A 24,043-nucleotide genomic window follows, 5' to 3' on the forward strand; every position below is an offset into this window, starting at 1 on the left:
CACAGCGTGGGAACCTCGGGGCTCTGACCACCCACTGCCCCCTGAGCCTCTCTGGGCTCGTAAAATAACTGTGGGTGTGGGGAGCCTCTGGGGCTCAAAAACAGGAATGCGCCCGGAACGTCGGAGTCCCTCACGGGGGACTCGGAAACCACTGTGAGCCTCTCTGGCTCTGAATACACAAGTTGCCCCCAGGAGCCTCGGGGCTTCAATCACAGAAATGCAGGCGTCATTGGAGTCCCTCACGGGGGACTCAAAAATACAGAATGGCCGCTCAGGCTCGTGAATCCAAATGTGCGGTGAGCCTCTCGGGGCTCAAAAACACGCAATGCCCCACTCGTTGAAGCGGCCCCCTAGCAACCGGGGCCACTCTGGGGAGAAAGGAACAACTGCCCCCACACTCACCGGGACCTCACTGGTGCTGCGGAGGGCGTGAAACACTGCCGGTTCCTTCCGTCGGGCAGCGCGGGGCTCCTCTTCAACATCGGAGCCCCGCCTGCACTCTCAGACGTTCTCCTTCATGTCGGGACTCTCATCCTGTGTGGCACGGCTCTGCTGAGGCCGCGGGCTGGGCTCCTCTTCCTCGGGGGAGCCTCGCTAGGCCCTGGACGGCCCGCCGGAACTCCTTCTCGCCCCTGAGACTGCGGGACGGGTCTCTCGGTCGGGCCGCGCAGGGATTGGCCGGCCGACCAAACACTTCTGGGTCGTCGCGGGCAGCGCGGCGGCCCGTTTCAGGTAGGCAGGCGAGGTGTCAGTATCCGAGGGCTAGGCTCCCTCGTTATTTAAATATAAGGCGAGGTAGGCACTTGCTCGGCCAAAAATTGGCAAAACGGGTCCAATGCCGGGTGGGCACCGGCTTCTGCAAACAAAGCTCTCCTAAGCGCTATAAGCAAAAATCAAGCGCTCCTAAGCGCTAGAAGCAGAACACAGTGCTCCCAGGCGCCAGGGGCAAGGATACAACTCCAGCAGGGTCCTTAGGTAGGCAGAGGGGCAAGGCTGGGCCCAGATCCAGCTCACTGGGTCTCCAGGCAGAGAGACAATCCAAGTGGCGCTCCTCTTGGCCCCAGCAACAGCAGCAGCCCCCTCTGGCAGGATCCTGTAACAGAACAGTTTGTGTGGGACACAGCCCCATTTTTATACTCTAAATCCTTTGTCTGTAGATGCAGGGTGGGGGAGAAACCAGTCGCAGCTGGTTTTGGGGCAGCCTTGATGGCTCAACCACCCCTTTCATTCACTAGGGAGGCTAGTGTCATTAGACGCACCACAGGGGGTGGAGCCAGCATTGTGTGGGGAAAGCCCAGCCCCATTCAGGAACCAGGTGTAGCCCTCCCCAGCCATCAGCATGCTAATCTCACACTCACCACCAGGCAGACCCATCCAGACTTCCTGGAGCCAGGCTCACCAGTCAGCTCCAGCCAATCACACGCCAGGCATATGTTACACTAATATGCCAACTCCTAGAAGTGGCATTTCTACACAAGACACAATCATGCCACATACATCATTGCGAAGCATTCACTCTCACGAGTCCACACATACCAAACCCGAGCCTGCACTCCCCACACATCAGGAACTACCAGGGACACAGACATTCCCCATGCATTCCTCTGGGAGGGCAGGCCAGCCTTCCTACACGCACGCACTTTACTCTGGGACAAAGGGAAAAAGTGCGCGGATGCCAAAAATCATCAACACAGATCATATATTAAAAGCAAAAAGATTAGGGGTGAACCTGCCGTAAGGGCCAAGTCCAACAGTCCTGTTTAGGACTAGAATGTGGGTTCCTGACCTTGATTGTGACAGCACAGTGTCGAATGGAATAACATTTGACATCAATGATCGTTTGGCTGTTATACAGGAACTCAATGAATTCTGGGCATTACAAAGCAACATCCAAGTAAAACGCACTGCTACCGGGAAAGTGAAAGTTTTTCCGGCAAGACCTGCCTGGGTCCCAAAGATCGGGGATCTGGTCAGAGAAAAGATTGTTGACAAAAAAGAATTTTGGTCATCTTACAGAGCACCTGTACTTGTCCTGGGTGTCAAAGGAACAAGAACAGTACTTCTCCTACCTCTTGATAGCAAGAAAGAAAAGAGCTTTATCTCCATTGATCTGATGAAACCACACTATCTTGCCAACACTGAATAGTAGGTCACTTGGTCTCCTGGGTAGCCACCGATCTCCTCTCGCTACCATACAGGAAGTTCAGACTGAAAGATTATTAGCATTTGAAGATTCGAATCTACGAAATGAAGGAGTTACCCTCAATGGATTAGAACTTGTGCTTGTTGAAAGTGAACAACAACAAAATACAAATGAAAAACAGATCTCAATTTGGCCTAAAACCGACATCTATGTGAATATGTCTTGAAATGAGTCAACAGCTGTTTCTATAAAGCGTGCTGAGTTACCAAAATTAGATTGAACAGCGTCTGGCTACTTCATTGATTTTGACCCATTTTCTCTAGATCCTAGCAAACCTGAGTCATTACCAGCTTCTGTTTCCCACACGGAAAAAATATATGATCACTACCTTTGGCTGACAGGGACTTACTTTGTTTCTCCATGGCACGAGCTCTGGATTACAATTGGTCTACTGTTCCTAGTACTTTTGATAGGTGTAGTACCTGTCTTTTTTCCTGCTCCTGAATGGACATTATCTCCCACAATGCTCCGCGGTACAACATGTGAACTTGGTCCTCAAACCACATGCATTATCTCACTGTGAACAAAGAGCATTATAGCAGTTCCCGTTCCTGAAGGATAGGGTTTCATATGATGTATTTGGTTCCACTGAACTTTCGAAAATACTACACCTGTTTAAAATTTCTTTGAACGATACCATCACCTCCAGTACTTTTTTTGATGTTTGGGACTTTGAAACTATGAAGCGTATGCTGTCTGATTTGAAACAATCTGCTGCATTCTCTAATAATGAATTGTATGATGATACATCTGATTTTGAGACCATGTATTGTTACCAACATTATGGTCATCATTTTTTGCACAAAGCAAGTATCCCACGTATGGTTTTCACATACCATCAATGGGAACATTGCCCAACACCACCAAAAGGCAGGTCAAAAACATTTGCACAGAAGTTTGCTTATTTTTCTGGGTTTAACCCTTCAGACCCAACATCCTATTATTACATGATTGCACCCACATCTTCTAAGAAAAATATGCTCATAAGCACGAACAGATGTACTCTGCTTCCTTTGTTTCCCAGCTGCCTTTAAAAGACTTCGACTTTTGGAGGGGCACCATTGACTCAAAATCTATGTAGAGAACTAAAGATTGCCAATTTCAGGGAACTGAGACCTTATTTAGAGCATACCTCATACCACATCAAATTATCTTCCTGAACAACACTGTGAAACAGGCATCCTGCCATGGGGTAGTCAAGATTAAGGACTTGAACACACATCGTATTCCCTGGCCTATATACTTTGAGATGTGGCAAAATTCCACACAACATAGTGAGGATACACTGAATGACATTATATATGATGGTTTATACAATTCATCCGACCCCAATTGGAAGGGATGGTTGGTTTGGCTTATCTGCACATATAGGAGTCAATTAAGACTCAGGGGTACCACCAAAGGGTTTAGTATCCATAGGCACCCCCAACATTACATACAATGAGAACATTCTGTGGTGATATCTTACAGTGTAGGTAAGTTATGCCTAGAATGGCTAAAAAGCTCGACACTGTCCCAGGTGAAACAATACTTGTCCTTACTGTTGTATGACATAGATCTTAGGAATTTTTTGTTAGATCCCGAAAAACCACGTCAGAAGCACTTCTTATATGCTATTTATCTCAAAAGGAGGCTGCTGAGAGATTGCGTGAGATTAACGGGATTAACCTAGAAAAGGCTTTGGCTGTGGTGGACAACGGCATGACCACACTGACTTCCAGGATTTATTTACTAGACAATATTGTGTCTTTTGTAGACATCGGCGGATTTTGCGGATTGGAAATCCGCAAATTTGCGGATTTGCGAATTTGCGGATTGCGAAAATCCGCAAAATCCGCAAATTCTCGCTGATTTTGCGGATTTTTTTTGTGTTCGCACGGGTTTCTGCAAGTTCGCGAGGGTTTTGTACAATTTCGCAAATTGTGAAATGGTACAAAACCCTCGCGAACTTGCAGAAACCCGTGCGAACACAATGTGCCCAGCCTACTCATGTAACAGACATGCCGGCTGTGTGTGCGCCCTGGAAAGCCCATGGGTGGGGGGTGACTGCACAGCACTTGCATCACAATAGCTTTTAATGAAATGTGAGAATAATGAATTAGGTGATACCACGTCATAATTTTGACAGTTTTCCCCCGATATTACTAAAAATAAGGAAGTATTCCATAGTGTAAAAATAAAGTTTACGAAGTTCATTTTATGTGTTGTTTTTAAAAAATAGGTATTTTTTTTTGTTGTAAGACCTGTTTAATGTTGGCATGTATGATGTAACTATTTTACAATGGCGCCAGCAAGCTGCCAGCGCCGTTGTAAAATAGTTACAAAGTTAGCTTGCACAGGAAGCATTTAGATAAAATAAAGCAGCACCTGCTTCGTTTTATCTAGTGGTTCCTGTGCAAGCTAACTTTGTAACTATTTTACAACGGGGCTGGCAGCTTGCTGGCACCACTGTAAAATAGTTACATGAGTGGGGGTTCAACTTTTGAACCCGTTACGTCCGCAGATTTATTTTTGCGGATTTTGCGGGAAATCCGCAAAATTCGCGGATTGCGGATTTCCCAAAAATCCGCAAAATCCGCGGGCGTAACGGATTTCCCGCTCATGCTTAGTCTTTTGCTATCGATATAATAGAATAGGATTTGTCTATTTTACAACATGGGCAATCGCAATTGTGGTCCATTCTATTATTGAGCTGGACGCTGTACTCATTGTGCTCTGGTCATGTGCCCTGGCGGTATTTCAACAGTACGTCTCTGTTTTCTGCTTGCAATCTTACAGAAAGACAGACAACAATGGCAAACACAGATGCAAAATATACAATGCTGCACATTGAAATATTTGCCCAATTACCTTTTACTGTGGCTGAGTCACCCCCCACAGAATGGTTAATCCATGGCCAAATTACACTGCCAGTCACAAAGGAATGGGGACACTGAAGTCTTTCTCAGTGTTTCAGACTGTGAGAATTTGTTAAGTGGTTCTCTAATTTGTCAGGATATTATACATCAAGGAGCTTGTAATGCTTCAGTTGCAAACCTATCATGTCACTTAAAAAGGATCCCCAGCAGCTGTGATTCATCAGGTGTTCAAATTGCTCTTGAATAGGAGTTATTTGATGTTGAATGATCAAGGTTGTTGTGGGATGGTGCCAAGCATCACGTATCTGGTCACCGTAAGTTCTAGGTTTACTTGTTGTATGCAAGTATTGTTTCCACTGACCCACACAGTCAGAGAGGTGCTGCTATGTCCTTCATTGAATGTTTCTCTTATACGGTTCAATTCTCTGAGCAGACTAAAAGCCATGCTTTTATAGAAGGATGTGGCCATAACCTCAGCCCAAGAGATTTTTGATCTCCAGGTTTCAAGGTCTTCAGCTGAGATACAGGCACTAGTCCGAGCTAGCTTCCCACTTCATTTTCATGGTAGATCATATTTCTTTAACATATCTGATACAAGTGGGATAGTAAAATTGATACTTGTATAGCGAACAACTCACCCGCAAGGGTCTCAAGGCGCTTGTACGAATACCGCTGTGGAACCCATCCTGGCTGTGAGGCGTCCACTCCTGGGCACCCCCAAGCTGGAGGCCAGGCATCCTTAGCGCTGTGGGGGCCGTTGTGGAGATTAAGCAAGCTATTGCCCAGAGTTGCAGAGTGGGACTCCATGATTGGAATAGGCACCGAGGCGAGAATTATCAGGTCCGTGGAATTTTTGAGCCCAAGACCCGCCGAGGCGGGGAATTGAACCCTGGTCCCGGGCTAGACCTCTGCATCAGGGTCTGCCGCTCTAATCATTGAGCCACACTTCTCCACATAGTGTACAAATAGTACACCTATTTAAGAGCATAGGTTCTGGACTATTGAGCACCATTCAGCCAATCTTTGGATTTATTCCATCATTAATACACTCAGTATTGGGAAGCATTTTTGGAGGGCTTCTGCTAGTCCTGCTACTTGTAGTGGTATCTTGGTTTTCATTTTCCTGCTGGACATCACAACCTCCTAAGAGATGGAAAAAGCACTCCTAGTGCAATGTTGCTGTAAACACATGGCACTCCATCTGGCCACAATTTGGCTTATGGAGCTAAGTGAGCATTGGTTCCTATCGTTCAGATCAGTTGAGGTTGACTCTGGCTTCCCTGCACTCTGCTGCCTATTCTGTGGATACCAATGCATGTTGGACATCTGTCTAAAACTTCTATTGGTTGCGCCTCCGGATGTGGACTTACTGCTGGACCCATTAAAGGCCCACATAGAGCAGGGTCCTAAGCATATTCCAATGTTGATGTTGGCATTCTTAGAGCCACCACGGAATGCTTCAGCTTCTGTTGGAATGGACATCGGCTCTACAATGGGGCATAAAGTGGCATGACCTTTTACCTACATTTGTCCTACCTTGCTCTACATACCGATTCTGATGCTGGCATTTTACCTAGTTAGGTGCTGAATAAATGTTGTGTGTGTCGTAGTTCTGGGGCGATGGCCACTGCCATCGCCCCAGAACTACGATGCACCATTAACACCACCTTCAAGACGGGCACCTTCCCCAGTGACTGGAATTGCGCAGAAGTCAGACCCCTACTAAAGAAGCCCACAGCATACCCCACAGACTTCAAGAACTACATCTCCTTCCTTCCCTTCACAGCCAAAGTCACCAATTAGATCGTCAATTTCCAACTAACAAAATTCCACTTAGAAAACTCCATCCTTAAGCACTCCCAATCCGGCTTCTGCAGCAACCACAACACGAAGACCGCTCTACTCGCCGCCACAGACTAAATACACACCATTCTCGACCAAGGACACACCGCAGCCCTGATCCTGCTCAACCTCTCTGCAGCATTCAACACCATCTCCCACCGCACACTCACCCCCAGGCTCCATGACGTCAGCATACAGGGAACTGCCCTCGACTAGATCTGCTGCTTCCTCACCTGTAGAACCCAAAGAATCAGACTGCCACCCTTCCTCTTTGAACCCAAGGAAATCAACTGCGGAGTACCCAAGGATCGTCACTCAGTCCCATGCTCTTTAACATCTACATGGCTGTTCTGACCGACTTTCTTGCCCCTTTCTTGAGTGAAGGTGATTGGAGGTGACTTTAGTCTGCTATCATTCTAATAGGAGGACTAGAACCTTAGATAGGGCCTATTTACAAGGCGTTTGATACAATCCCCTACCCTTCTCTTTAGTTCAGGGCTTATAAATCTATGTTAAGGGATAGATTCCTTAGTATTAGTAGTAATCCGTCCTTTTATAAGAGTGCTAGTATATTTCCGATGGAGTTATGCTTATTTCGGGCCTTGTAGGCCTCAAACGGGAGAGACTCCATCTTTCTTTCTGCCCCAGCAGCTTGAAATGCTTCTAGGTCAAATGTAATGTTTTAGTTACGAGGTGTTGTTCGCTTGGAGAGAACCGGCCCAGGCTGGCCCTTATCGAAAGACTGTATTTTTCTTTGTGTCGAAGACATAACATCAGGCCGGCGGTTGAGAACGTGTCCTTGGTACGGGGAGGTACAAGAATTTGGTGGGCGGCAGGTTGCTGGCCGTAACTTTCCATGAAGGAACAAGCTTCCATATTAGCGAAAGCATGAGGTAGTGAGTCAGTCAGTCCGTAGGCGGCAGCTAGTCGTTAGCATCAATGCAAATAATTATTTCAAGGCAGACAGTCGCCATCTTGAAGTCCGAGAAAGACCGAGAAGCTAATACTCTCTTAGAAAGATTGAAGTCATTTTAGTTGGAGCAGCTGGCGAGCTTTGACATTAAGATCAGAGCATACAGAGTGAAGCAGTTAGTTGAGAGAACGAATACCAGAGTGGTAGAAACTGATTTATAAGATAGAAGCTGAAAAGTGAAGACAGTCCGTGATTGAGAGGAGAGAGGAGTAGTGCAGAACAGCCAGAGAGAGAGCAGCTGATGAGACAGAGAATAAGAGGAAGGTTCCAGTGACTTGGAGGGAAACGGAGGAGACAGAGCATAGAGGTGCAGACGTGTATCCGTGACTGCAGAGGTGATCCTAAGACGAGCCAAGGCACAGACAAGAAGGGAACCCAGATGACTGCTGAGTCCAGACTTCATATTCATAAGGTGACTTCGACCCTTTCTTATTAGTGTGCACACACATTCTAACCTTTCCTTTTCCTTTTCAGGCTATATGTTATAGTGCAGTATTATATTATTGATATTGTTAATGAATAAAGATACCCCAGTTCTTAGTGAACCAGTGTGTATGTTTTATTATCTTGTGGTAAAGTTAGCCTTTCTTCTAGTCAGATGCTGTAATGTGAATGGATGCAATTCCCATTTAGGTAAATGGTAACTGAATAATGAGGGAGAGAGGAGCTCTTGAAATAAGAAATAAGTTGTACACTGTGTAATTTGGCCATTCTTGTGTGATCCATAATATTGTAGTATTGTACCTTTAGTGGATAGTGAGAGATTCCCCAACATGAAGAGCTAAAAGTATTCATAGGAAAGTGATCGTCGTTGTAAGGCGGCGTTAATGAGAGCACCAGAGGGAAACGGTGTGTAGTGAGATCGCCTCTAGGGAAAGCGGCGTTAATGAGAGCATTGACTGTAGTCGATGTGTATACCCACAGGATTGTGGCTTGTGTAATAATGAGAGCACTGGGAGGATACAGTGCCTATACCCACAGGATTGTGTCTTGAGTGAGCACTGGTTGTAGTCAGTGTGTAACGGTAAGTAATCAGAACTGCCTCAGGGTAGACTAGTCTGGGCTTATGTGGCCGCAAGACTATATTGTATGAGTGTGGTGTTTTAGAAGATCTAAGCTTGTATATTGCTAATTCCCCATCCTTAGGTAGGAACACAGATACCTATTGTAAATAGGTCCTAAGGAGGGAGGTGGTTACGTTTCAGCTGGGTTAGTGGTGTCTTGGTGAGCTGATTCTATCTGGTCCGAAAATCTGGTCGTTACAATGGCCCCCCTCGCCAGATACCACGGACTCAGCATAGTATCCTATGCACACGAGACCCAGCTCATCTTTTCCCTCACCAAGGACCCCATCACTATCAAACTCAAGTTCCAGGAAGGAATGAAGGATGTCACATTATGGATGAGCAGCAGCTGCCTGAAGCTCAACTCGGAGAAGACAGAGGTCTTTGTCCTCGGTCCCTACGCCTCTGCATGGGACAACACCTTCGGCAGGTATCACACCCCCGCGGACCACACTCAAAACCTCAGCATTGTACTCGACTCCTCCCTTTCCATGACCCGACAGGTCAACGCCGTCGCCGCTAGCTGCTTCAACGCACTCTGCATTTTCCGAAAGACCTTCAAAAGGATCCCCCCCAAATCGAGGAAAATCGTCACCCAGGCACTCATAACCAGCAGACAGAACTACGGAAACGCCCTCTATGCCGGAATCAACAAGTCGCTGCTCTACAAACTCCAGACCATACAAAACACTGCAGCTAGACCCATCCTCGGCATCCCCCGACATGAACACATCATCCAGCACCTGTGCAACCTCCATTGGCTCTCTGTTGAGAAGAGAGTCACTTTCAAGATACTCACCTACGCCTACAAATGCCTCCACAACACCGGACACCAATACCTCAACAAGAGAATTTCCTTCCAGGTACCCAAGCGAAACAGCTGATCCTCCAACCTCACCCTCGCCAAAATCCCACAAATCCGCAAAGGCAGAACAGTTGGAAGGGCCTTCCACGACATCGCGTCCAAGACCTGGAACGAGCTGCCGATCATCATCAGATATGCCCCATCCCTGAACGTCTTCAGGAAGACACTCAAGACCTAGCTCCTTGCCTGAACAGAGCTGCTTACCCCCCCCCCCCCCAGCGCCTTGAGACCCTCACGGGTGAGCAGCACCCTTACAATTCACCTGATTGATTGATTGATTGTGGTTTTCTTCGTAAACTAGCCTCATTTATTATGCATGAGGAATCTTAGTATCAGAGTAGGATTACCATCTTCTGCATATTTAACTCTGTACAAAAGTCACCGCTATCATCATCCTTGGCCGACATGCCCACAGTATCATGACACATCTAAGTAGAACCACTGATGGTCCCTTTTGGGTATATAAGTACCACATCTTCGCTGGGCAAACTAGAGGAGAAACATCTATGCTGACACGAGACACTGAAGTCCCTGCACGGAGACTCTCCAGCATGCAGTGGTCCAACATACCTTGTGAGGTGTCCAACTCGAGACCAATATGGAGTCCTTTGTTCTCTCCCATCAGGTAATTGGGTTGGCTCTTTCCTAGGGGGATTCTTGGCTTTCCACCTACATACATGATAGGTACACTTAGGTATACTTAGCTAGGGTTAGCCTATTATGAGAACGAATGATTAATGCCATGTATCTATATGCCTGCATATATTCACTGTTTTAGCACCATGGTAGAATTCTACCATTTATTTGCTCTGTTGGTGATTGTAATTGTATATATCTGTTTCTGTCTAATGGTTGTTGCAGCTCGCGTTCTTTATTCTAGAATAACCCTGGTTCAACAAATACTTATTGAAAACGTCACCACCATTTGTTCTATGTATCTCCCTGAGACAAAGTGAGCATGAGTGACTGAGCAAAAAATACTGTACAGTTTCCACAATCCCTGAGTGGTTAGGGTTGTTATGTTTGATAGTTATCGAAAACCTTTTCAGAAGGTTGTAGGGATAAGAGTGGCACTGTGAGCTCGCTGGTCCACAGACTAACTTATCATTTGAGGGTGTGTAGAATCAGTCTGGACACCAAGCCCTTAGTTTATGTTGTCTAAATGTGCAGATCCTATATAGATTTGTAGATACTACATTACAGTGTTATATGGCCTTTAGGGTCATTGTCGACATTGCTAAGATACCATGAGCTCTGCTGCCATGATGCTGCTTTTGCGCACGTTACTACATGGATTTATTTTGCAAGGGTCTATTTGTGCCTTTCACATGAGAACTGTCTGCTTTCTGCGTTCTCTGTCTTTTACTGGAGATTAGTTTGAACACGATGTGCAAGGTCGATAAGCAATACCCTTTGTTATTCTGTTCTGGTCAGACCCTGGCACCTAGACAAAACATGCTAACACAGCTGCACTGCTGGAAATTTGTGCTTTGATATTACGGGGATGCATGTTGTTCAAACACACACTTGGAGAGAGACCTTTCCGTGGAGAAAAGCTACGCTGTTCCTATGATGTAGAACTTCAATCTAGGCACTAAGGCATGGGGTCTGCTTACAAAGCCTAGAGATCTTCCTTTATATAATAAACTTCAACCTGCCAAAGGGAGGGTGGTTAGGCCTTATAGTCCTATTTTCACTGTCTGCATATGATGACATCCCCCTTTATATTCTATGTAATTATAACAATGCTAACTGTTTTAGGTTTATGCAGTTTGCTGCTGGTAGTGGCTCGTATACTGCATTATAGAGCACAATACTTAAAATAAACATTTTTAACTATAACCGTGACGCTGACAATTCTTATTGTGGACAAGTACAAGTGAGTAAGAGAAAGGGTGTGTCTTGCTACCGCTTTTCCTGAGAGAGTCAGGAGTGTTGTTTTCTGGGTTGTCTAATCATTTGTAGCTTTGTGATTATGTAGGAGAATGAATGAGACACTATAGCAAGTGGGTTTTGGGATTTAGGGTACTAAGGTGGTAGGAAGGTACAACCCCTATACACTGAGGCCCTGTTTTCCTGCACATAGTCCTGTGTATGTGCAGAATCCATGGCACCGCCAACGTTTGGTCTTGTTCTTTTCTGCGGAACTCCCTAGTAGTATTTGTTCTTGTCCACAATCCCCTCACTTCTGTTTCCGTAGACAGTTGCTACGGTGTAGCCTCCTCTCTTTCTTTTTTACCATTATTGTGCTGACATACATAGGTTGTTATTCTTTACTATTGATTATGGCGGTTATCATTGAACCTCCTAACCGCGCACCGCTCAGGGCATATTTGACTCAATATGGAGTTCCTGATTCTGGTGTTGTGCTTTTTTTATTTGTAGATGAAGCGAATGCGGCTTACAGCTTGCTCAGGGCATATTTGACTCAATATGGAGTCCCTGGTTCTGGTGTTGTGCTTTTTTTTGTAGATGAAGCGAATGCGGCTTACCGCTTTGAGGTGTTTTATTCTTGGGTCACCTTTCCGGCTTTTAATGAAAAAGATAATTTGTTCCATGAATACACTGTCACGGCCCTTCCTCAGAATTATCGTTCCAATAGGTCTCTTGAAGTTTCACTAAAGGCTTGGCAACATCAAATATGGTTTAATGGCACCTTTCTTTACCCTATCACACCATTCAGTATAGGCCCCTTATCGATAGGACCAAGTGGCCTGTTTTGGCTGGGTATACCCCGCACCCAAATAATCTCACTGCTACAATCGCAGAGCTATGCATTTTGCATACTTCATTAATACGTGTACATAGAGCTGTTATTCAGTTCATGTTGCGCAACTTTCAGGTAGGAACCCCTGGCGTTGCAGCACAACCACCAGCACCTGGTGGTGTAATAATCAGTCCATTAATGATTAATTCTGTGATGGGCAAGCGTCCGCAAATTAAGGAAGAACATCCTTATTGGCTTGCTGAAAAGTTTTGACAACTCAAGGCTGTTTTTCAAAATACTATGCCTGTGGAGAAACACAGGATCTTGACCATGAGTTTACCTAAACGCCTTGTTCCTGAATTAGCTGATTGTAGAACTTGGGGTAGAATGTTTGCAGAGATATATTCAATGTGTTTCGGCACCCTTTCAATGACCGTTCTACCTTGATAAAATGTGTTCAGGATGAACATGCGGCCGAAGCAGCCCTGGAGTTGGGAATGGGACTGGTGGGTGTGTTTGACATTGTTTGCAATATAATCCTTTCTATTGTTAAGAATGATGCTGTGTGCTTACAAGTGCAAAAGAAACAATTGATAAACGGAATGCTGGACAATGCAAACATTCACCCCAAGTCACACAGATCTGGTTCTCATTGGACTGGAAACAAGCATCCTCGGACCGGTTTCAGGGTATCACCCTTCATCAGCCAGGCTAGATTGAATCATGTGGTGTAGTGAGCACGGGACCCACGTCGGGGCATACCGTTCCAACTTAAGGCGACATATGCGAAAGAAACAATTTATGGACGGAATGTTGGACAATGCAAATATTCACCTCCAGTCAGAAGGATCTGGGCTTAATCTATAATTCTTTTGCTCAACACACAACCCCAGTTTGGACCTAGCCATATACAAATCAGTCTTGACCCTGCTCCTTGTTTTTGAACAGTCTAACCCAAACTGCCAAGCCAGGTTCACCCTGGACCGGTAACAAGCATCCTTTGACAGGTGTCAGTGCATCGCCCTTCATTAGCTTGGCTAGCTTGAATCCAATGGTATAGTGAGCACAGGACCCAGGTCTGGGCATACCCTTTAAACTTAAGGCGACATATGCAAAAGAAACAATTGATGGACGGAATGCTCGACAATGCTAACATTCACCCCAAGTCTCAAGGATCTGGGCTTAATCCATCATTATTTTGCTCAACCACCACCCCAGTTTGGACCCAGCCATATATAAATTAGTCTTGACCCTGTTCCTTGTGGGAACAGTCCAGCCCGAACTGTCAAGCCAGGTGCTGCATAATCGCCTTTTAACAATGCTTTTACCGCCAGCATGGTTTCTCCATCTATGTCTTTATTTGAACACTTTTTTGTGGCTACGAAAGCCGGTTGAACTGCTGCCGCTGTGGCTCTGTTAGCCAATGAATTCCCTGCAACATGAACGCCATCACGTTGATGACTCAGTGCATGTATCACATGAGTCTTTTGTAGTTCTTTCTGCAAAAGAACTACGTGTTCCCAAAGTTTTTTATGCTTTATTGTGGCACCTGTGTCATCTTTGTAACCGTTTTTGCTCCATGTCTGCATGTCACTGTTGTATGACTTGATGCAGTAATGCGAATCGCACACTATTAGTGTGGGATATTTGCGATCGGCATTTTTAAGCTGAGCTGAACAGTTTCTGAGTGATTCGGTTTTGGTAATCATCAGTCTGAATTTACCAGAGCGCCAGCGACCTTTAACAATTGCGCACTCTGCATTGTAGGATTTTTTCTCTACATCGTAATGATGTGCAAATCCATATAGATCACACAGGTATATTGTTCGAGAGGCAGAATTTCGATTGGCATAGGATATTCTTGTTCGTATTCTAGATCATCTATTTTTTTCATTTTTGGGTCAAAATAGTATTTCACCTCTTCTGTAGCAAGAGAATTTTCCCATTGTATCCATTTTGGATCTAATGCCACTGTATTCAGATTGCGCGGTCTTGTTAATGCCTCAAGTGCTGATTCTGCTGTATAAACAGTTATTCTCTTGCCTTGGGCTAGGGCTCTTTCTCTTGCTACAGCAGTTTGAACCGCTGTAGAACTGAATTTTATTTCAGCTTGAGTGTACAAATGTGATTTGTAAGCTATAGGTACCGTTTCTCCCTCATTAGAGGTCAGGTATGTGAATCTGCATCTTCCTGGGATGACTCGGATTACAAGGTTGCGTTCGTTTGGCGTGTTTGCAGTTTTGTTTTAGTTAACATGTCTGTCTGTAATGATCTCAAAATTTCTGTGTGTTTTTGAGTCCAATGTATTGGTTTGAAATCAGGTTTTATTAATTCATAGAGATTAACCCTCTCTGCATAATTTAGAATGTATGTTCTACCGAAATTCAGGAAGCCTAGTATTCATTGTAAATTTTTCAGCGTTTTTGGTGCTTGGAGTACTGCACACTTCTCTAGGAAGTTGTCTGCCAGGCTTTTGCCTTCACTTGATAATTCATATCATAAAATAGGACTGTTGTTAGATGGGCAATTCTTGACTTTTTAAAGTTGAATTTGTAACCCTTTGATGCGAACCCAAGAATTATGGTGTTCACTCTTTTTAAGTGAGTCTCCAGGTCATCGTCTGTAAGATAGATGTCATCGACATATGATAATGCCTCATCATCATATATTTGTAGTAATTCTTTTACCATTGCTGAGAATAATCCTGGGCTATTCTTGAATCCCTGTGGGAGTCGGCAAAATTGTTTTTGCGACCCCATTATTGAGAAAGCGGTCAAATACCTGCTTTCAGGTGCAATGTTTTGACAGAAGAATCCATTAGAGATATCTAATGTTGTTTTATATTTTTTGCGCACAATGTTGTTCATTAGTGCTGCACTGTGAGAGTTTTGTAGTGCAAAGTTTTTGCAACAGGAGTTTAAATGTCTGTAGTCCAAATCTAGCCGATATGAATCATCTGGCTTCGAGACAGGAAACAAAGGATTGTTCATTTGTGTGGTGCATGTTTCAATCACCCCTTGATATTCAAGTTGTTCGAAGATCTCCCTGGCTTGCTTTTTAGCTTCTTGTTTAACTGGGTACTGCCTTTGTGCAGTAGGTTGATTTTTTTACTGGATTTTGTGGTGAGGAGAGTCCTCATCTCATCCTACATGATTTTTGTCTAATGCAGGGGCTTGGACCACTGCCCATTTTCTTGCGAATGTGTATTTTTTTATGAATTGGATTATGATTTAGAATGCAGGCATAATCATTTCTTCGCCATGAGGGCACTCCCCGACAAACTTTTTCATCTAATAGGATGTCATAGCCTTTAGAAAGATTCTCCCAAAAGAGACCTTTTATTTTCCTAGTTTTATCTCCCTCTATACGTAATGTTATTTCATATAGTTTATGGGGCACGCTAACTCGCTTGTCTGCAGTTTCCATCTGAATGTATTCATTCGTGTCCACTGTCTTCAGAAGATTCATCAGGATCTTGCGAGCTATGGTCACTTCTGCTGCGCTGTCTGGCATTGTCTGGGGCCACTCTCCGTTTTTCAGTTGTGTCCTCGGAATCCTCGGCATGTTTAATTTTAATACTTGCTACCTTCTTTCTGGGAAATTGTGATTATTTACTTTGATGAGCAGGTTCTTTGTCTTTGGACTTGACGTGCTCTTCCTTGTGTTCTGACCGTCCTCTTCTTTCTGATTTCTGTGAGGAAGTTTGAAAAGATCGAGAGGGACGTGTATCAATATCTTGATATCTATCAGGTTTTCTCAATGTATCCCTATCTCTAAGATTATATCTTTTTTTTTAGGGTTCCCTTTGGGGAGACTTGCCTCCTCGGCCAGGAGATCTTTCTCTCCTTTGAGGAGACCTTCCTCTGGACTGGAATCGTTTTTCCTTGGGAGTGGATTGTTTAATACCATCCCAACTCTTTTTTGGAGTAATAAGATTATTTTTAATAAATGTTTTTCAGGATTTTCAGTTAGTTGTAGTTTTATTGGTTATTGGTTATTGGTTTCCCACCCAAACTATCTCTTCCTAGCTCTTCATAGGATTTTTCTATGATTCTGGCAAGTTCAAATGGTTGGTCTGTTATATCTGTCTCCTTCAATTTCTGGCGGATTGCCACACATAGTGCTTCTCCTTTTATGTTGGCTAATAATATAGCCGAGACCTGCTTAAAATCTTTTAGTAATTTCATACCCAGAGTTAAAGTAGGTTCTGGACCGTATTCGTTCTGAATTTGTCTTAGTACATCTGGTATGACCGCCATAGACGGAACACCATGTGTTTTTGTGTAGATGGACGCAAAAATCGTGCCCCAAGTGTCACAATCCTCCACATGTTGTGTGACCCCCATTGGGAGGCAGATAGTCAGAATTCTCTGTTTTTCATGAGGTGTAGTATTAGGAAATGCTGCCTCTATTTGATATATTTTTTGAGCTAACCAGAATGGGATTTGTTCCCGTTTTATGGGTGTTTTACCAAGACATGATTGTATGTTCTGTGGTGTAATTTTGTTTGTATTTCCCTGATGAGGGGTCAGTTGTGGGATGTTAATTGCTGGTTGGACTGTTGAAGTCCGCATGACATTTTGGAACAATTGTCTATGTATTTTAATTAAAAGTTTTAGCTGAGCTAAAAGTTCCCGTTCCGACATTTTATCAATGTCTGGGTGTGGTGTGTAGCTGGCTAGAACCGGCTACGTGGCTCCTGGTCTACCTAGTGGACCGTGGCTGGTGATGTGATTTTGATGTTTTAGGGTGCCATTAAACCAGAGCAGGTGCTCTTAAGTTAGTGGGATTTCAACGTCCTCGAAAGGAGTGTATACATCCGGAGGTTCCTCTATTTTGTAATAGTGGAAATCTTTTGTCACAGCGTGTGCTGCTGGAAAATGTATCAATGAATAGAATACCTCTGTCTGCCAATACTCATGTGCCTCTATCACGAATAAGACCGTACCACCTGTTGGTGATAGTCCATTTTCTATAAGTTTAAGAGTTATAGTTTTTCTTATATTGACCGGAACGATTATAGCATTCGGGTCACCTTGCTGGAGACTTGTGTCTTCCTCTAAGTTGAGTTGCTAATGCTTCTCTATCTCTTTCTTCTTCACTTTCTGTCATTTTATTGACTAAAAATGTTTTTGTTGCAGAGCGAGTTTCATGGAAACAAAGATTAGGTGCACAATATTTTGGAACACTGTATCCTTCAACGTTGACTAAACCAAAAACTAATACATAGGATTCTCATCCTACTAAGTTTCGGCAGATATTAACCTTTCACCCACTCCAGACGTCTATTGGAGTTTTTACGGGAGAAAGGGGTCTGTGTGAAAAGCACGACTGAGTTACTCTAGTGTCTTGCGTTAGATTATCACCTCACCAAACGTTGGGCGCAATGTAATGTAGTTCCTATATTCCCAATAGGATCTGCGCATTGGAATAACATAAACAGCAGTGTAGACGTAGGACTGAGGTCATCTAGGTCTCTACTGACTATGTTAGACTTAATTAGTTTTGCCAGCTAGCTCAGAGGTCACTAGAAACTTTCTTGAATGTTCAGGAAAGGGTTAACCGTCCTGATTTAGACAAAAAGGGATTCGTTTCTGACAACCACATAAACATGACAACTTTGCTCCCTCAGAATAAAGAGTGTATCTTTAGAGTTGTGTGAAAACAATAGACAGCTATTTCACTCAGTCAATCGTGCATGCTTAATTTCACCAGAGTGCAGAGAAATAGAGAGATGGGCGTTTTCAATAAAAGGTGTTATTTTATTGAGCAGTCTTCTTTCTCATGCAAGAGAAATGAATTGCCACAATTGCAATACTTATTATAAAGTAAAGTGCGTACAGTAAAAGTAGTATTATGAAATAATACTGTAAAAGCATTGATATGGTTTCTTAGCCATATGATACTTTAAAATAGATAAAATATATACATACATAAAAACATTGACTAACGAACTCAACTGGTGCTTCTAAGATATGCCTACCCAGTTATACCTGACCTAAGCCTAATACGTGGGAAGGAGTAAGTAAGTTGCAGTTTTAAGTTAAGTTAGGTTTTTGCCAAGTATCGGAATCAAGAATTCTCTCTAAGGTTTTAATCAGCTCCGTACCTTGGTTATAGAATGAAGGAGGTCTTGTATCTCACTTCTCAGGACTTGATCTCCCAGCAACCCGCGAGGGTGACTTGGGAACACCGGAGCTGGATTTTCTTGGCTGGAGAAAAAGACAGCGTCTCTCTGTGCGTCGAAGGGAGGGGCGTTTTCCTTTGGCTCTGGCAACAGCTGGGCTCTCAGGCAAGTACGTCGTCCTGCTCCCCACCACCGTGTGTTTGCTTAAGGCAACGTTGGTATATTTATACCTGAAAGGAGCCGGGTTTGACGTAAGGTTGGACATAAGACGCCAGTAAGAACTAAAAGTTCTTTCTGGACTCCAGGAGTTCTTGTGCAAATCAAAACAAAAGCAGGGGGAATTCCCGGGCTGCTGGAGGCTTGGTTTGTTTAAAGAACGCGTTGTGCTTTCTAGGAGTCTATGGGAGTAGCCTTGCTGTGTTTTGGTCTGCATGGGCTATTACTAAATATGGATATGATTCTTATGACTTTACAAGGATACTATTTGTTATAACCACATAAGGGCATGAATCGGGAAAATCAAATTAGGGTCCTAGATAGAAATACAACAATGTGGGAGCACATGCTGTTGGTAATTCTTTAGCTGACGAGGCAGCTAAATCTGCATTAGCCACATGTTCCGTTGCAGCAGTTCCAAGGTCCATGACTAAGATAGATAATGACATCTTGGCAGCTATGAAGGATGGAACTGCTTATCCACAGGGATTCCCTTCAAATTATTCTTATCATTTATCTCACAAATAAGTTCTTTATGCTTCAATTCCATCAGTTGGGGATCAGCTGATTCTCAACATGTACTTCAGACTGCCATTTACCATAGCAGCTCATAAAGGCATGGCTTCTGCACATGCTGGTGTGTCTGTGACAGTGTCTATTCTACAAGCTCGTAGTTATGTGTTTTTTGTGACATTTGTCAACAAATCAAACTGTCTACTGTTTCTCGTCCACCTCAGACACAGCTATATATATCATTACAGCCATTCGGCTGTATATATCTTGATCACTGCCGTCCTTTGTCTTCAGATACTGCATATATATTTTTGTTGCAGTTGATTCCTGCACCAGGTTCCTCTGGGTTTGGTCACAACGCAGTGTTGATGCTCGAAATTTCATTAGGGATTTGCTTGTCTTTGACAGGACTTTTGCCTGTAGCACCTTCCATTCTGACCAAGGTTCAGCGTTCGCCTTTAAGACGTACAAGGACGCTATGAAGTCTTTGGGGGTGCTGGTGCAGTTTTCATCTCCATACAGGCCAATTCTATTGTGGAGCGAAAGAACTGTGACTTAAAGCAATCTTTGACAGCTAGAGTCTTAGGAACTGTCAGGAACTGGCTGGCCCATTTGTATGGGGTTCAACGTGCACTCAATAATCTCCATAGAAAATCTCTGGGTGGGCGGACCCCATACAAAATGCTCTTTGGCATTAAAATGTTTGTGCCGGACCTTGATGGTCTAGACGTTGTGGCGCCTGCCACAACCTTTAACATAGTTAATCATTCTACTATGTTACAGGACCGACAAAACACCTGTGACAGCTATGCAACTGAACATTTGCCCTCTACCAATGATTCTGCACTGCTGATTCTGGTCCACTGCTGGCTTCCTAAGATTGGAGATCTGGTACAAGAAAAGCTGGTGAACAAAAAATAATGTGGTCCCTATTATCGTACACTGGTTTCAGTACTTGGATTGAAGAGTACTCGTACAGTAATTCTACCACTTTTGCCTGGTCGCAAAGAACATTTGCGTGGACAATGTCAAGTTACACTGTCTGGCCGATTCTGAATAGCCCAACTCCTGCAGTTTCATGCAACGCTATCACTTTGAATCCGGGGCATTCATCATCTTCAACTAATCAACATATCTCTGAGAGGGAGATGGACACTACTATTGATATTTTGACTGCCCTGCCACCATTCTCATCCAACGACAAAGTTGAGTATACCTACCCTGTGGATGAGTCACAAAGTGAGGTGCCGACCAACCCTCGACAACATCAAGCTGATACTGCCCCACCACCTTTGATGAACATGGGCACAAGAGGTTATTTTGGGGAACGTGCAAGCTTCTCTTATGACTCTTCATCCTTGACTTCCACTTTGGCACTTCCACCTACAAAAATAAACATTTTTATCTCTTAGTTAGACTTACCTGGTCCCACCCTGGACCTACATCTGGTTGGTACTTATCCTGACTCTCCTCTTCATGTCAATTGAGTTTGTGACAGTATTTCTCTTGCTTATAAATGGTCATTATTTGTCAGTACGCTCTGCTGTGACCTTGGTTGATAGAATTCTGGCTCCTCATACATCATCCCATATAATGAAACGTGATCAAACTCTTGTGAAAATTTCGGCTTTCCAGGTCTCAGATGGCATCCTTCGGGATAAACAATCTTTCAAAATTCACGGCCTGACGGAAGTCCTCAAGATACGACACTTGTTTAGCGTTTCCATAGGAGACGTGGTAACACCGGACATACATTCCAATATTTGTGATGTTCAAGCAGTACATTCCTTGTTTTCTGATTTAAAGTATTGGGCTGCCTTTGATGCTGAGGATTTGTATTTAAATTCTGCTAATTATGCTGATTTATTCTGTTATCAACACCATGGGCATCATTACTTACACAAAACGAAGACGTTAAGACCTGTTTTTAATTTCACGCAATGGGAACATTGTCCGAGTCCCATACAGGGGAGTTCTAAAACACTTTGGGACAAGCTCACCTATTTTACCGATTAAGTCACATCCAATCCAGAATCCTGTTTCCTTTACATTGCAATTGTCATCACATACCAAATTTATTCTAACCCACACTAAATTAATCTATTCCAATTCCTTTAGAACTGAATTAGCCACTGAGGGTTTTGATCACTGGAAAAATATCATTGACTCGAAATCAGTTTGGGGCACTAAGGCATGGCAAGTTCAGGGAACTAAAGCATTGCATTACGTCTTCCTAATTCCGACTCAAATTTTGTTTTTAAATGATACAGTGCACCAAACTTCTTGTTTTGGCATAGCAACTGCCAAACATTTGAATTTCCCATCTATTCCGTCTTTAGCGGAATAGGAAAGTTAGCATACACAGATGAATTATACAATAGATAATGTGCAAGCTTTATTTCAAAATGACAATTTCAATTTCCCTGAAGTTGACGTGTCCGGCTGGTTAGTGAGGCAAACCAATTCTAATGCATGTCATTCGCATTTTTATAATGTAACCACATACTCGGTGGGTAAATTGTGCCAAACATGGTTAAAACACTATAGTTTGTTATCAGTAAAACAGCACTTGTAACTCTTGTCGAGCAGCATTAATTTGGCTGATTTTATTTTAGGTCCTAGGATACCTAGAACCAAACAATTTATCTATGCAGCTTACAATGAAATATGGAAACTTTCACAGATTGGAGTAGTGCTTTGTCTGCGCCAAATTGATAAAGCAAATTTAGAAAAAGTCCTTGCAGTGGTCGACAATAGTATCAATACACTGTCTTCATGCATCTATACCTTGGATAATATTGTTTCCTCTGTTATTGATATTGTTCAGAAAGATGTATCTGTATTATATCATGGTCAAAATCAATTACGATCAGTGATGCAGTTTGCATGGACATTACAGACTCTCAAAATGGTAAAAGTCTCTTGGGATTATTTGAACGCTTCTGCATTGTTCTTGCCATTTAATTCAATTCAGTTCAATATCTTTATTCGGATATGAGTATGTATCCATAAAATTATAAACAGGCAACAACATGTACAATAGAAAAAATTCCAACAACAGGGGGGGCATTCAGAAATACCAATTAAAACTGGTCCTCCAGAAGTACAATGTGCATAAAAAGACATCGGATTGTAAGTTTACCAAAAGTTAAAATTAATGTTAAACCAAGCTAAAGTGAGCATAATTCAAGGGGGGCACATAGACTGACGAGTGCGCACTGCCGTTTTAAAGAAAGAAACCAGCCGAAAAATTAGCTCATCATCTTCCAAAGGAATATCCTTTCTGTATGCTGCCTCATAATCACTCACAAGTTTAGACTTAAAACAAGGTATCAAAAACCTTTTGGTGAGTATTAAAGTAGTAGTTACAAAAGAATAAAAACTGCAGCATAGATTGTTTATGTTGACTGTTACAGGGACTTGGCAAATAATCAAGGTTAGAGTTATAACCAGCCGGAAAACAGAGCATGATTTTCATTGTGTCAATCCTTAGACGAAAAAGTAATCCCCTTTCTCAACGGCCATAGGTTTTAGAAGATAGCCAGATGGGACGTGGGAAGTATTCTCAAAACGCATGTATCTAGCAACAGACATTTTCTTGGTCTCTTTATCATGTCTAACGTTCCCGTAAGATGCATATAGAGCCTTTTGGAGGGATTTCGTACTAATAATACTAGGGTCTAATGGGCTTAAAAATAACTGCTCATGGTTCACGCTGGTTAGACTTTTGTTAACGGCGGCCAGCCTGGGTATTTCCATCGCCCATCGCATTTTAAACAGTCCCTAGTAAGTTGGGCCACAGGGTTTTTCCAGACTCTGAACCATTATAAGGCGGGGCGGGCCTTAATATAATCCTCGATATATGGCAAGTTAAGTTTGCAATGGCAGGCATCCTATGAAGAGGAAATGGGGGCACCCAGGATTGTGCAGCAAAATCTGTTCTGTTCTCCCTGGATGCTACCACAGTTAGTAAATCCCCAAACTTCTGCGCCATAAGTGGCAGTTGGAATACATTGTAATTAAAAAATCTTAACAGTAGCAGATGCAAGCTCTGTATTCCTAGGTTTGGGCAAACCAAGTATTATGTTAGTAGAGTTGGAAAACTTTCTCCTTCAGTAAGCCACATAATTAGCCCACAGTCCGTTAGAGGCAAAAAAACAATCCTAGGTAGGGGAAATTACGAGTGCTTTGTAAGCTGTCTGAATCTAAAACAATTGATGAGTTAAAATACTTCTTCGACCCACAAGCCATTAAAAAAGATTTTTTTTAAATTGGTGCATAGGTCTAAACTGGCCATGAAGTTGACAAAACCCTGCACCAAAACAATATGCGGAGACCTTTAGGGGTGTGGCCCATTAGGACTGCATCGTCCGCATATAACCGGGAGGGGAGTTTGTTACCATTAATACAGGGAACTTCGTGAGGGGATCGGACGCAATCCTGCCTGACCCCCCTCCCAACTTCAGTGTCTTTGGATACCTCGCCATCTCTGCTAATGCGCACCAGGGCATGTAGGTCTTTGTGCAGGTAGGCTAAAAATGTACAAGGGACTTATCCAGGCCATAGTTTAAAAGAATATTCCAGAGCTGTGACCTGTTGACAAAGACAAAGGCCGAGGTAAAATCCATGAAGGCTAGATATATAGGTGTTTTTTGGCTGTGTTATATTTACTAAT

This window comes from Lissotriton vulgaris, chromosome 4_1 (genome assembly GCF_964263255.1).
Source record: "Lissotriton vulgaris chromosome 4_1, aLisVul1.2, whole genome shotgun sequence".
Lineage (NCBI taxonomy): Eukaryota > Metazoa > Chordata > Amphibia > Caudata > Salamandridae > Lissotriton > Lissotriton vulgaris.